Below are 16190 nucleotides of genomic sequence, written 5' to 3' on the forward strand. Positions count from 1 at the left end.
TGAGGGAGTGGAGAGAAAATGATTGCAATTGAAGATCTTTAATTTGGTCCTACTTGCATCATAACTTAGTGGTGCAGATTTGGGAGAATTACTTAAACTCTCACGAATGAGGACTTTCCTTGCGGCTCAGCTGGTAAAGAATCCACCTGCAATGTGGGAGACCTCAGTTCAATCCCTGGGTTTGGAAGATCCCCTGGAGAAGGGAAAGGCTACTCACTTCAGTATTCTGGCTTGGAGAATTCGACTATATAGTCCATGGGGTCGCAAAGAGTCAAACACTACTGAGCGACTTTCACTTTTCACTTTCTCAAAATTGGAAAGAAGTCACTTCAGTCTTTCAGGAATTTCAATACTTAAAAAGTGCTTGATTCTGTGAACACCTCAAGAAATAGTATTCCTGGTAATGGATGACATTACAGAATTATAATTGTTGATTGGAGACTATATAGTCTGTACCTCCTGACAAGTAGGGGTGTCTCTGATAAACAAAAGGAAATTTTAAAGTTAGTCAATAACTTAACCTGAATGAAAAGATCTTTCAAGTGATGCTGTCACTGAGTTTAGAGGCATCACCAGAATATTCATCTAATTGTGCTGTGGCAAACTATCAACCTCTTTATTTGGTACAAATATTGGTCTAATTATTTTTCAAAATTCCACTTAGATTTTCCACTAGCAACTAACCAAGTGATTTCAGGTGTATATTTGTAATGTTGTCTGTTTTATTCAATATACACAATAAAATATTTCAGCAGTTATTTCACTGGTAGTCCACCCTCATAAACAAGTCTCTACCCTCAAAAACTAAGTTTATTGTAATGATTCTCCCTCAATGGGAAAGGACATCTCTTCCTAAGTGGTATACCTGTCAAAAAAAATCAATCTTTCAATCCTGTAGAGCAATTTTGAGAGCACTGAGGCGAATGATCCTCAATAATTATTGCTAGCATCCATTTTTAAGTCACATGTTCATTTCATATGTTACACAACCAAGGTAAAGGAGGAAAGATTGGTGCTATTTAAAAGCCATCCAGAGATGCCAAAGGCGAGTCAGGTACTTGCCAGTCTCTGTAGTTCAGAATTTGGAACCTGATCTTGAAAAGAACTTTCAGAAGAGAGAGGAGTTCAGTAAATTGTTAAAATAAGAATGAAGTGGCCAGTTAATTTTTTAAAAATATCTAAACCATGCCTACATTAATAACAAGAGAAAAAAGCTTTTTAATAATCACAGCAGAAGATAACATAATGACTACTCAAAATATTAAGCTTCTCCAGGAATGACAATTACTTGTTGCTTTTTACTGAATAAAAATTCTAAGCTATGGAAAATGCAAGAACATGGCAAGAATCAGTCCTACCAGATTGCTTCTGCCATCTAAGCAAATACTTAGCAGTTGGTTTATTTTCCTTTCAGAACAGGAGTGAAACACTAAAAGTTTTTAGCTGTCTACATTTCCTTCGATACTATTGCTTTTATTAATTACAATATCTCTATTCTTTTTTTTTGCCATTATTTTATTTTATTATTATTTTTTTACTGGTATATTTAATTAATTAATTTATTTATTTTTAATAGTTTTTTATTTTTTTAATTTTAAAATCTTTAATTCTTACATGTGTTCCCAAACATGAACCCCCCTCCCACCTCCCTCCCCATAACATCTCCAATATCTCTATTCTTGACCATATTCTTTTCATCTATTATATGATTTTATAGCCATGTGAATTCCCGCCTTCCAAAACAATTCCTTGTTATGTTCCTATATGGACAATTCACAGGAGTGTTTACCTAGATAGGCTTCTAAGGGTGTCTCTGGTTGCCCTTTTCTATTAGTTAATATAGAGTCACCACATGATAATGATTCAAACTGTTAAGTGAATTGTAATATTCTAGATAGTTTAGAGAAGACTCTTGAGAGTCTCTTGGACTGTAAGGAGATCAAACCAGTCAATCCTAAAGGAAATCATTGGAATATTGATTTGGAAGGACTGAATATTCATTGGAATATTGAATGCTGATGCTGAAGCTGAAGCTCCAATCTTTGGCCACCTGATGCGAAGAACTGACTTGTTGGAAAAGACCCTGATGCTGGGAAAGATTGAAGGCAGGAGAAGTGGACGACAGAGGATGAGATGGTTCGATGGCATCACCAACTCAATGGACATGAGTTTGAGCAAACCCCGGGAGTTGATGATGGTCAGGGAAGCCTGGCGTGCTGCAGTCCATGGGGTCACAAAGAGTCAGACATGACTGAGCAACTGAACTGAACTGAACTGAACTGAAATGAGATAGTTTCAAGAATGTTTAAGGAGGCCTTGAACTGTTGGGAGTAACTCACAGCATGTATGAATCTTCAGCACACCTCTGGCAAATCACTGTCATAATATCACCCATCAAGCCTAAATATAAAATGTCTTGGGAATGTGTACAGGGATTCAAGCCCCCTTGGCCACCAGAGTCAAGAGATCGAAAGGCATCCCTGAATGACAGCCACAAAAAATAAATAAGGAAGCAGGTAAAAAACCAGATTCTATAAGAGTGTCCCTCTGAGGGACACTGGTGCTCTGGGGTGGCGTAATAAGAGCACAAAGACAGCCCCTGCCTTCTGGGGTCCCTGGAAAAGTTTACATTTAGCCCTTATCTGTGTGTTTAATCAGAACCCTGCCCTTCAGGCTGCAAGTATGATAATAAATTAGAGCTTTCCTTCACAAAAAGACTGAGTTCCTGGGTTTGTGGTCTCTTTTTGTGCCCTAAGGGTGGGGCTATTTAACAAATCTTTCTCTGTTGGTTATAGTCCTGCAGGAACTGTGAGCTTAAACCCTGACAGCCACCAGAACCAGTTAATCTGGAGGTGTCCCCTGGTCACAGTTCCACAACCCAGGGCACCAGAATAAAAGCAGGAGCATCAGACATGTGTAAGAGCCCCCCTCTGGGAGACACTGAATCTGTGGAGTGTGAGATATGAAGAGCATGAAGTTGGCATCTGCTGAAGGAGAAAATAAAAAGATGGTGCCCACCAGGTTTAGTAAAGCAGACCAAGAGCACAGAGACAATGCTTGTCAGTTGAAATGTAAAGTGGCATTCACCAAGGGGAAAAAATTTGGAGTAAAATCTATAATAAAATAAAATAGTGCCTGCCACCTTAGCAAGGCAGAGGGAGAGGTCAACATGGTGCCTGCTCTTGCCTCTGTCCCTAGAGAGGATCCCAACAGGTCCCTGTCCCTCAGGTCAATGCTGTAAGATTGAATATCTTTTGCATATGGGGACTTTTCAATGTCTGCTAAGGTGTTGGTGCCTGGAGCTAATGAATCTGCCCTTTAAGAGTCTCTTTTCACTTCTCCACTGGTATGGGAGAATAGAGACAAGAGATCAATCTCAAGACACTCTGAAATAGATAATTCTATAAAATATCAGTATTATGTTTTGATGAGACTTCCTTGGATACATTGAGGAGTCAGGGAAAGTAGAATAAAGGACATCCATAAGACCAAACACCTTAAATCCAGAAAATGTTTTGTGATTAATAAGAAATTATGAAATGAGGAGCACTGGGTGTAATCTGGGAAATGATCCTGGGACTGGTTAACCCTTGGTCACTAGTCAGTTTATCCTCTCATTTTCTAGGAAGAAATAATTATCTGTTTCTACATAGGAAAAATGGTTGGCATCACACAGATTGGCAGTAGTAAGCAGTAATTTAGTGAAAAGACAATTTTGGGGTTGTCCCTCCTTCACATATTCCCAAATCTCATATCCTTACAGTCAGAAAAATATTCTTGATACCCATCCCTCATATCTTTTCCCTACAATGATGCTAACCATTCACCACCATTTAACAAATTTTAGCTGAGAACCCACCACATGTGCAGGTACATTACATATGCAATCTAATTAGGTAAGTAGATTTAGTCACTAAGTCATGTCCGACTGTTGCAACCCCATGGACTGTAGCCCTCCAGGCTCCTCTGTCCATGGGATTTCTCAGGCAAGGGGAGTGGGTTGCCATTTCCTTCTCCAGAGGATCTTCCTGACCCAGGGATCGAACCCGGGTCTCCTGCATCGCAGGCAGACTCTTCGCTAACTGAGCCACCTGGGAAGCCCTAGATGGGGATATTCAATTCACAATATTTATTGAGAGCTTCCTATATGCATAGAATTCTTCTAATGCTAAGGCTTAAAATATACACATGACTTAGATTCTACTTTTAAAAAGACTAAAACCCATAGTAAAGATAGATATATAAAATATTTTTTTTAATGTGACAAAACCTACCATGGACACATTTGTTAAAAAAACAAGCAAAACACAACTTGGTGACACCAATCTTCAAGATAAAACAAAATAATGAAAAATAAGTAAAAACATACTTTACAACAAAAAGGAAGTATTTGTAGAGATGTGAGTTCTGGAGGAAGTGAGACTTAGAACATAGAGGAAGGGGTTATGTCTCAGGTTGTCTAGAGACATCTGGGGATTAGCAACCACAGTGAAATCATGTGTGTAGGGGGAGGGGTGGTCAGGAGGTGGTACATAGTGAGGAGTCCTTTTGACAGAGTTAAAATTTCTCCCTTAGTAACATTGGGCGGTCAGAGCCAAAGTTTAAACTATTCTAGGTAAGGCATTGGAAAAATATAAAGAAGTCACATTGTTTAGAAAGGAAGGAATGAGATTAGAAAAAGTATTAACTAGGAAAACACTTAGCAGTCCAAGGTTAGTTATGATGAGTTGGGCAAAGAGATTAGTGTGATGACAGTAGGAATAAGCAGTAGGAATATTATGCATTTTTGGACTTCCAGGCATGTATTACAACTGATATTTGATAACAAAGGGAGGAACCTGAGGTCTTTCATAAGTGTGTCTCTTATTTCCTTTTGGAGACAGCACCCAAAGATCATTCTTTGTATTAGTCTGGATGTCAGTTGTTTCATTCTGAATAAGACACTTTGGAGAAATATAAAGAGAAAAAGAAAGATTTTCTGGAAAAACCACATCCTTTCTCAGATAACTGGGTTTATATATATATAACCAATGGAGATGGAGAATGAGGCAGCATCACTTATCTCCAGCAGATACTAAGATACACACAACCACAAAGTCTTATTTAAAGTCTTGGGTAGAAATTAGTAAAGGATGGGATGACTAAGTTAGATGTTGATAATAAAAGCCAAAAATATCTTGGACATGGTTAGGTGGTTGTGAAGGAAAGAGAGTTTGCAGAGTAAAGCAAACTGTGGAGTGAGGACTGGAGGAGACAGGCCTTTAGAATGATAGAGACATGATGCCTGACTTTTCAAACTATGTGAGAAGTCCCTGCCTACGATTAAAAAGCACGAATAAAAAGCTGTGATGTTGGTGTCTCCCCACTGTTCCTAGCCTAGAAGAGATGGGGACTGTGAGTGAGGTATACTGTCCCAACTCTGGCTTCACAGACAAATGAAGGGAAAATCAAATAACAAATTGTCAATTATTTTCTATAAGGCACTGAGTTATGTACTTCCAGAAGCTTTAGTTCATTTAGTTCTCATCATAACCTTGAGATAGCTGTGTCGTATCACATTATATTTTCAGTTAACTGCAAATCTATCACAGCTCTTGTTACAGTGCATTATAACAAGAGTAGGTAGGCTCTGAACCCCTAGGTACAAGTCTGTAGGTCCCATTCATGCTGGCAATGCCAGCACCTTGAGGAAAGTGTGTGTGTGCTAAGTGTGTGCTAAGTTGCCTGTCATCTGCGACTGTTTGTGCCCCCATGGACTGTAGCCCACCAGGCTCCTCTGTCCAGGGGATTCTCCAGGCAAGAGTACTGGAGCAGGTTACCATGACCTCCTCCAAGGGCTTTTCCTGGCCCAGGTATCAAACCTGAGTCTCCTCCATCTCCTGCACTGGCAGACAGTTTCTTTACCACAAGCGCCACACAGGAAACCTTGAAGAATACTTTGCTCAATTTTCAACACTAACACATTTTTACTAATTTATAGCTTCCAGAGAGAGAATCTTCTTTTCTTTTTGAAATCATGATAGAAATTCTTTACTCCTACTATCACTTCCAAAAAATAGTGTAAAATGTTATTTGCAGATGTGTTATAAAGATTAACGGAGAAAGCAATGGCACCCCACTCCAGCACTCTTTCCTGGAAAATCCCATGAACGGAGGAGGCTGGTGGGCCGCAGTCCATGGGGTCGCTAATGAGATAATTGAAAAATGCTTAATCGGGACCTGGAACTACTGATTTCTCTATCATTGTCCCTGCACTTTCTCATGATAGCCAGCAGGTGGAGAGATAACCCTTAACACCTCTCTCCCCTTTCTGTCTTCTCCCCACCACAAAGATTAAATTTTTACCAGCAGTGATATACTAGTATCATAGCAATTTCCTTTCCATTTAATCCCATCCAGGGGCTTTCCAGAGATGCTCAAAAAGGAACAGATATCCGGATTACAGCACTCTGCATGTGTGTGTGTGTGTGTGTGTGTGTGTACACGCACATGGTAAGTCACTTCAGTTTGCCTGACTCTTTGTGACCCCATGGACTGTAGCCCCCCAGGCTCCTCTGTCCATGGAATTTTCTTCTTTTTTTTTTTTTTACTTTATTTTACTTTACAATACTGTACTGGTTTTGCCATACATCAACATGAATCCACCACAGGTGTACACGTGTTCCCCATCCTGAACCCCCCTCTCACCTCCCTCCCTGTACCATCCCTCTGGGTCATCCCAGTGCACCATCCCCAAGCATCCTGTATCCTGCATCAAACCTAGACTGGCGATTCGTTTCTTACATGATAGTATACATGTTTCAATGCCATTGTCCCAAATCATCCCACCCTCTCCCTCTCCCACAGAGTCCAAAAGTCTGTTCTTTACATCTGTGTCTCTTTTGCTGTCTCGCATACAGGGTTATCATTACCATCTTTCTAACCATATATATGTGTTAGTATACTGTATTGGTGTTTTTCTTTCTGGCTGACTTCACTCTGTATAATTGGCTCCAGTTTCATCCACCTCATTAGAACTGATTCAAATGTATTCTTTTTAATGGCTGAGTAATACTGCATTGTGTATATGTACCACAGCTTTCTTATCCATTCATCTGCTGATGGACATCTAGGTTGCTTCCATGTCCTGGCTATTATAAACAGTGCTGTGATGAACACTGGGGTACACGTGTCTCTTTCAGTTCTGGTTTCCTCAGTGTGTATGCCCAGCAGTGGGATTGCTGGGTCATAAGGCAGTTTTATTTCCAATTTTTTAAGGAATCTCCACACTGTTCTCCACAGTGGCTGTACTAGTTTACATTCCCACCAACAGTGTAAGAGTCCATGGAATTTTCCTGGCAAGTATACTGGAGTGGGTTGCCATGCCCTCCTCCAGGGGATCTTTCTGACCTAGGGATTGAACCCATGTCTCTTATGTCTCCCAAATTGGCAGGCGGGTAGCACCACCTGGAAAGCCCTTATAGCACTCTACACCTATCTAAATTATGCTTAAAACCGAAAGGGGAGAGTTCTTGGCAATCCACATAGTCACATCCTGTTTCTTTTCACAAACTCCTTTCAGCACATAACTCATAACCTGTCCCTTTCTCACAGAATCTTGAAACCAGACTAATACCAGGACTAGTGCAGTAGCATTATTCTGTCTACTCTTACCCCACACTGTTCTTCAATGTGGACTTTCACTCCAGTCAATCAGGGATTCTCCTTAAATTACATTACCCCTAATTCCTCCAGTACTTCCAACCCCGAGCCAGTACTATTTTTGCTCATGTGATTCATGGTTATTTATTTTTCTTTACTGTTCTTCTGAATCATATCTTTTCAAAGGCAGCATCTACAGGCTCAGCACTCAAACCCAGGATCTGCCTCATCCATTCATTCAGGTCCAGGTTAATTCCTTTTTAGGAAGATATTAGAGCTTTTCACATTGAGGCATTTTAAGAAAGAAAAGCATTTCCAAAAATCCCCATCCCTTCGAACTTTGTCTTTAACCAATAGGAAAAGAAAATGAAGCAGCATCACTCGTCTCTAAGCAGATGAATCTTTTAAGAAGGCAACAGCAGCAGCAGCAGCAGCAGCAGCAATCTGATCCCAGGTCTTGGGGAGAAGGTGGAGAAGGGATGGAACGACTCATATATGGTGAGAGAAGTGGCTGACAACCTAGTGTCATGGGGGAAAAATGCTATTCCATGTTTAAGTACCAAGAAACCACATTTTGTAGTTTGAAGCAGAGTATATGATGAGTACTGAAGTACTAGGCTTCCCAGGTGGCTCCGTGGTAAAGAATCTGCCTCCCAACAAGGGAGATGCAAGAGATGTGGGTTCAATCCCTGGGTCAGGAAGATCCCCTGGAAAAGGGCATGGCAAGAACACTAAAGTGAAAATCCCATGGACAGAGGAGGCTGGCAGGCTATACTCCATGAGGTCACAGACTGAGCATGCACACACACATCTGAGTACTAGTGTCGGGTGGAAAAGAAGAGGGAACCTGAATTTTTGTGCATCTGTGGGAAGTCCCCGCTCAGGTTTGAAAGAGGAGGAAACAGTTATGACACTGAACTTTCCCTGCTTCTGATGCATACGTACCTGTGGTGGACGAGATGGAAACTGTGAAAAAGTCCACAGGCCCACCTGCTGATTGTCACAGAACAATTTAAGGGAAAGTCGCGTTACCACCTGCTGATGATTTTGCTCTAGAGAAGCAGCACTTCCAGATGTATTATCTCACTCTATCAATCATCATGACAGTCTTGCATTTTTCTTAACTGCTGAATCTGTAGCACCCAGAATAGTTCTTAGCATGCAATAGCTAGCTAGGCAAATAATCAATAAATGAATAAGCAACTATGAATGAGTGAATTTAAGAAACATAAGGTCATAATTATTAGGATCCAAACTTAGTTCTGTGTTAGTTCAAAAATCCAGAAAATATTAGTTTTTCTGAGCTCAGAAGAGTATCTGGAATAAAAATTGAGTGGACCATCATTCTATGAATTTCACACACCTCAATTTAATATTTCCTCTTCTAAAAGTCTTCCATACAGAGCAATATTTCACTTGATCAGAGAACCCTGGAGCTAAGTTAGTAAATATGTACCATAGGGTGGAAAAAGCAGTTTGATTGTCATAAGGTTGGAATTCTGGGGCCTAATCTGTAGCCTTGTCCAATTATTTACTCTTTTGAGCTTCTAATTCTTCATCATTAACATTAAGAGACTTAATTATATCATTTCCCATGTTAACACCCAAACATGAGAAATGTTAATAAACACTGAACCTTTATTCCACTGTCACTGATCATTTCACTAACTGAAAATAATTACAGAAAGGTACTCTCAGAGAGGTAGTAGCTGCAGTGAAAGACAACTGGGAGTTGTCTTTCATGGATCTAATGAAGATATAGCCTAGACTAAAGGTTGACTAGTTTGCAAGTAAAAACCAGGGAATAAGACAGTGGAGAAGTGCCCTCTTCGAGTCAGAACAAATATCAAACACTGACCTCAGAAACTGTCCCACAAAAGAAGTCACAACTTTATTGGATTTATTTATAGAGGAATTTATACCCCAGGGAACTGTTGAAATCAATGGCTGTTCAGTTCAGTCGCTCAGTAGGGTCCGACTCTTTGTGACCCCATGAGTCGCAGCAAGCCAGGCCTCCCTGTCCATCACCAACTCCCGGAGTTTACTCAAACTCATGTCCATAGAGTCGGTGATGCCATCCAGCCATCACATCCTCTGTCGTCCCCTTCTCCTCCTGCCCTCAGTCCCTCCCATCATCAGGGTCTTTTCCAGTGATTCAACTCTTCACATGAGGTGGCCAAAGTACTGGAGTTTCAGCTTGAAGCATCCCAATATGTTTCATTAAAATACAATTATTAATGTATCAGAAAGGAGAAACAGACAGCAATGTAACAAGAGTAGGAGATTTCAATAACCCACTTTCAACAACAAATAGATCATCATATTAAAAAATTAATACAAAAAAATGGACTTGAATGACAATTTAGATCAAATGGCTTTAATGGACATAAACAGAACATCCAAAAGCACACACAGAACATTCTCCAGGATAGACCATATGTTTAGGTCACAAAGCAAGTCTTAAATTTTTACTCTGACCAAAATGGTATGACATGAGTATAAATAAGAGAGTGAGATTGGTCCAGGGACAGGCAAATAGACACAACAAGGCCCAGAACCAACCCATTCATACTGGAGTCAGCATTGGAATTCACTTAGGAAATAGTGCAGTTTTTCATAAATCATCCTGTGAGATTTGGCCACAGAGGGAACACTCAACATTGGACCCAGACCAAATAACAAAAGTCAGTGCTATGCAGAATAAATACTTAAATGTGAAGAAGAAAATTTTTTAAGTTCCAGTAAAAAGAAATAGTTTGCTTTTATGAGCTTAGGTGAAGAAGCATTTCTCAACAGGAACACAACAGCAAAAACATTGTAAAATATTGACAAATTGACTTTATTACATGCTTCTTAAAATTATATCAACTTTAAGGTAGTTTTAGAAATATGTAACAAATTGGGAGAAATAATTTTAATATATAGAACTTATATAGAAAAATGAGATTGAATTGAATTGAGTAAACTCCAAATCCTACAATCTTATTTCTATCTAGATATGTGTCTATTTTTATATTTATAAAAATAATAAGAAATAATATCACTGGAAGGGCTAGAGTTAGATTATAAAAAGGAAATACAGCAGTCTAATACACATGTGATGATTCACAACCTTGCTAGTAATCAGTAAAATGCATTCTGAAACCAGCAAGAGGCACCATTTAATACTCAAGAGGTGGACAAAATGAAAAAGTCTGAAAATACCAACTACTGGCAAGAAAGTCCATTATGGGATTAGTTATACACTGGTAGTGGAGGTGTAAATTCTTACAGCTAGCGGTTAAATTTGGTAAAGGTATAAATACATATACAATGCACAGAAGTTCTACCCTTACACATGCTGTACACAACTTTACACACATGGACCAGGAGACACGCCAGGATGCTCAGAGAGGCAAAGATGATAACAGCAAATGAAAAAAAAATTGAAATAATCAGAATTCTGTTATGGAAAAGGTTCTCAGAAACATTCTCAGAATCTTTTTACCATTTATAGGGATCCTCAGAGGCTTGATATGAAGTCATTCCGATCAAAACACTCAAGAGTAGAGGAACACACCAACGCTCTTCACTGAACTACTTGACACAGTGCAGCTGATCTCCCATGACCGAACCCACAAAGCCAGTCATTCCTCCATTTTCCCCAAGGGACATAGTGAGGACTTCCATATTAAGGAGATCTCAACAGTGAAGATAACTAGCAGAGAAACTTATTGTTGCCGTGTTGTATTGGTGACCTCCAGACTCACCAGCTCATAGGAAGATTGATAAGTAAAGGGAAGAGAGAGATGCTGCCTTTCGGTGTCCAAGGGTCAGAAAGGATTACTAGTCTTAAAATTTAGATATAGGAAATTACTGGAAGAAAGAAGCTACAAAATTTACAAGCTTAGTTGAGAATGCCTCAGCAGAAGTAAGAAAGATAGAATTACAAGAGAGAAAACCCAAGAAAGCTAAAAATTAGAATTTTGTGGTACCAATCTCGTTACAGTGAAAGTGCAAAGGGAAAGTAACTCAGCCGTGTCCAACTCTTTGTGATCCCACGGAGAATTCTCTAGGTCAGCATACTGGACTGGGTAGCTGTTCCCTTCTCCAGGGGATCTTCCCTGCCCAGGGCATGAACCCAGGTCTCCCTCATTGCAAGAGGATTCTTTACCAGCTGAGCCACAAAGGAAGCCCAAGAATACTGGAGTGAGTAGCCTATCCCTTCTCCAGGGGATATTCCAGACCCAGGAATCAAACCGGGGTCTCCTGCATTGCAGGTGGATTCTTTACCAGCTGAGCTACCAGAGAAGCCCAAGCAGTGTCCCTCTGTTTAATATTGTGTATATCTTTATTCAACACTCAAGAAGAACAGGTATAAGTGTAGGCGGTGAGACAGATTATTTGTCACTGGTAAATTTGTATGTGAAAGTTGCTCAGTCATGTCCAACTCTTTGCGACCCCATGGACTACTGGGGCCCAGTGCCTGTAGCAATAAGGAGAAGGATGGTTAGGAATGGCTGCTACCTAACATTGGGGAAACTTACAGATGTCACCCAATCCATCCTGGCAACATCACATTTATTAAGCAAGAAACTACAATGGTCATCTCTCCAGAGGTTATGGTACATAGTGAAAGTCGCTCAGTTGTGTCTGACTCTTTGCCACCCAATGGACTATACAGTCCATGGAATTCTCCAGGCCAGAATACTGGAATGGGTAGCCTTTCCCTTCTCCAGGGGACCTCCCCAACTCAGGGATTGAACCCTAGTCTCCCACATTGCAGGCAGATTCTTTACCAGCTGGGCCACAAGGAAAGCCTAAGAATACTCGAGCGGGTAGCCTATCCCTTCTCCAACAGATCTTTCCAAACCAGGAATTGAACTAGGGCCTGCTGCATTGCAGGTGGATTCTTTACCAACTGAGCTAGCAGGTAAATTTTTATATAAATGGATAATTCTATTCTTATACTTGAGTTACCACTATACACTGTTCTTGAATCAGTAGCAATAGCTATTTGACTCAAAATATCAGCCATCACATTTAGCAAATCTTGTAATACAAAGCAAATTAGGGTTGCTTTACCAGATTTACCATTGGATGGGGTGAAGGGAGAGAGGGCATTGGCTAATTTAATGCAGGCCCTGAAGGGTTCACTGTTCCAGAAAATATACTTGTACCCTTACTATGGTCCAACATTTGCACAGAATTTGAGGTTTGACCTCCAGCAGGGAGCTTTTTCCATGGCCTGGGCCCCAGAGCTGGCAGTCAGCCTTGTTCCAATCCCTGTTCACCTGTGAACTGCATAGATCCTGCCCCCTGGATAATGCAGTCCTCACCATTCAAAACCTGGCTCTGTCAGATACTGAAACAGGGGCCCTCATTCTGTTTGACCAAGAGCTGGACACAGTTCTCACTATTATGCCAATTGCAGATCCTTCTTACTGCAATGGGTTTCCTAAATGCTTTTTTTTTTTCTTTTTGAGACGCTTCTACAATGTTATTACTGATATGTTGGATTCATATGTTCAGAAAGTACCCTCTAAAATATAGTCGTAGTGAAAACTGCCTTCAGCATTGGGAGCCTTAACCTACATTCCTTTGATTCACTTCCTTATTAATAGTTTCTTATGATCTTTACATCTTACATGAAGATTGTTGAAGGATTGATCAAAGACTATATCACTATTGAAAAACCTCAGAGAAACTAATAATCTATTTGACTCTTATAGGAAGAGAGGAGGAGAAGGCAATGGCACCCCACTCCAGTACTCTTGCCTGGAAAATCCCATGGACGGAGGAGCCTGGTAGGCTGCAGTTCATGGGGTCACGACTGAGCGACTTCACTTTCACTTTTCACTTTCATGCATTGGAGAAGGAAATGGCAATCCACTCCAGTGTTCTTCCCTGGAGAATTCCAGGGACGGGGGAGCCTGGTGGGCTGCTGTCTATGGGGTCGTGAAAGTGGGACACGACTGAGGTGACTTAGCAGCAGCAGCAGGAAGAGAGGAAATATTTGGGAAGTGGATATTGGGCCAGGGCTGTGTTTGAAGAGGAAGGATATTGACGTAAATCTTTGCATAAACCACATTTACATGAATCGTGATGTATTAGAAAATGCTTTCTTTTCTAGCTAATAGGATGAAGAAAGGAAGGCAGCATCATTTGTCTCTGGCAGACTAAAGTCTTCAAAAGGCACACTCAAAGTCGTGGTAGTGGGGCAGGGATGAGGGAAAAGAAATTCCATTTACATCTCACTGGAGAAGGAAATGGCAACCCACTCCAGTATTCTTGCCTGGAAAATCCGATGGACAGAGGAGCCTGGCAGGCTATAGTCCATGGGGTCGCAAAGAGTCGGACACGACTAAGCAACTTCACTTAGTGAAATTATCATAAGGAATATTTGAATAAGGAGCATTATGTAGAATTTCTGTGAAGCTATCTACCCACACCATCTCCACTCTGTCTATTCTCTTTCTTCTTCTCCCACAAGCATTCATGGTTCCCCCGGGATTGTGGCCATAAATATGTAAATTTCCAACCTTTGTGAGCTTTCAAGCACACTTTTATATCCTTTTGCATATTTTTGGCCTTTTTAAAAAATTGAAGTAGAATTCTAGCTGAGCTATTTAAAATCCTAAAAGATATGCTATTAAAGTGCTGCACTCAATATTCAGCAAATTTGGAAAACTCAGCAGTGGCTACAGGACTGGAAATGTCAGTTTTCATTCCAATCCCAAAGAAAGGCAATGCCAAGGAATGTCACTGTCACCTCAGTGGGTCAAATTCACAGTTGATTTTATGAGCATATTTGTTTGTTCAGTTGCTCAGTAGTGTCCGATTCTTTGCAAGCCCATGGACTGCAGCACAACAGGCTTCCCTGTCCTTCACCGTCTCCTGGAGCTTGCTCAAACTCATGTCCATTGAGTCGGTGATGCCATCCAGTCATCTCATCTTCTGTCGTCCCCTTCTCCTATTACCTTCTATCTTTCCCAGCATCGAGGTCTTTTCCAATGACTCGGCACATCGTTTCAGCTGGCCGAAGTAAATGGGGCTTCAACTTCAGCATCAATCTTTCCAATGAATTTTCAGGTTGATTTCCTTTGGGGTTGACTGGTTTGATCTCCTTGCTGCCCAAGGGTCTCTCAAGAGTCTTCTCCAACACTACAGTCCTAAACTGTGAACTACAAATACAGTTATTCATATACTAAACTGTATATATATGAGCAAATACAGTTTAGTAAACAGGCTGCTGCTGCTGCTGCTGCTGCTAAGTCACTTCAATTGTGTCCCACTCTGCGCAACCCCATAGACAGGCTCCCCCCCTTCCCTGGGATTCTCCAGGCAAGAACAATGGAGTGGGTTGCCATTTCCTTCTCCAATGCATGAAAGTGAAAAGTGAAAGGGAAGTCGCTCAGTCCTGTCCGACTCTTCCCGAACCCATGGACTGCAGCCTTCCGGGCTCCTCCGTCCATGGGATTTTCCAGGCAAGAGTACTGGAGTGGGGTGCCATCACCTTCTCCATAGTAAACAGGAGCCTACACCATGAGACCTAATATCATGAAACTCACTTAGGACTGAGTGGACATAAAGAAATGAAGTATTCTCAGTGTTTCCAGAAGTAGAAACACTTTAAGATGTTCATATTTATGGTTGTCATTTCTTTACACGTGTATAGGTGAGAGCCCATTCTTGGTTTAAATTCCAGCACTTGATCGTGACCTACATTATAAGGGTAATGCAATATGTGTTCCCTCAGCTGACTGCTAAGCCAGTCTCTTCTCTTTTCATATGGGACACTTTTCTAGACAGAGAAGCAGAGACCCCTAGAAGGCACACCCATAAGTGCTATCTACATTTCCTCACCCCAGTCTCCACAATGCCTCTCTTCAAGCCACTAGTTTGTTCAGTGACAAACAAACTTTGCACAAGTTGGGTTTAACTGAAACCAAAATGAGACATTGAAAATTTCCCTCTCAGGCAATTTAAGACCATATGGGAGGCAGCATCATTTGTCTCTGGCAGACTTAACCGTGAAAGACTATAAGAAAAAGTAGTCATAGAAAAAGAAGGACTTCCCTGGGGGTGCAATGGTTAAGAATCTGCCTGTCAACACAAGGGACATGGGTTTGAACCCTGGTCCAGGAAGATCCCACACGCAACTAAGCCCAGGGGCCACTAAGTCTGCACTCTAGAGCCCGAGTGCCACAACTACGGAGCCCCGTGTAACACAACTGTCTGAGCCTGCATACCTAGAGCCTGTGCTCTGCGACAAGAGAAGCCACCACCGTGAGAAGCCCACAAGCAGCAACAAAGACCCAGCACAGCCAGGAAATAAGTAATTAATTAATTAAAAAAACTTTTTTAAAAAGAAAAAAATATCCATTAATGAGGGCAAATGCTGCCATTCGTGGGGTCGGAAAGAGTTGGACACGACTGAGTGACTGAACAACAACGAGAGCAAAAGTCACACATTTAACAAGGAATCATTAGCAAAAATATTACAAAACTTTTCTGATCACCAAAGATGAATAAGCAGGGGAGAATATGTTGTTCTGAGAAAAGAATAT

Source organism: Budorcas taxicolor, chromosome 11, assembly GCF_023091745.1.
Source record: "Budorcas taxicolor isolate Tak-1 chromosome 11, Takin1.1, whole genome shotgun sequence".
Lineage (NCBI taxonomy): Eukaryota > Metazoa > Chordata > Mammalia > Artiodactyla > Bovidae > Budorcas > Budorcas taxicolor.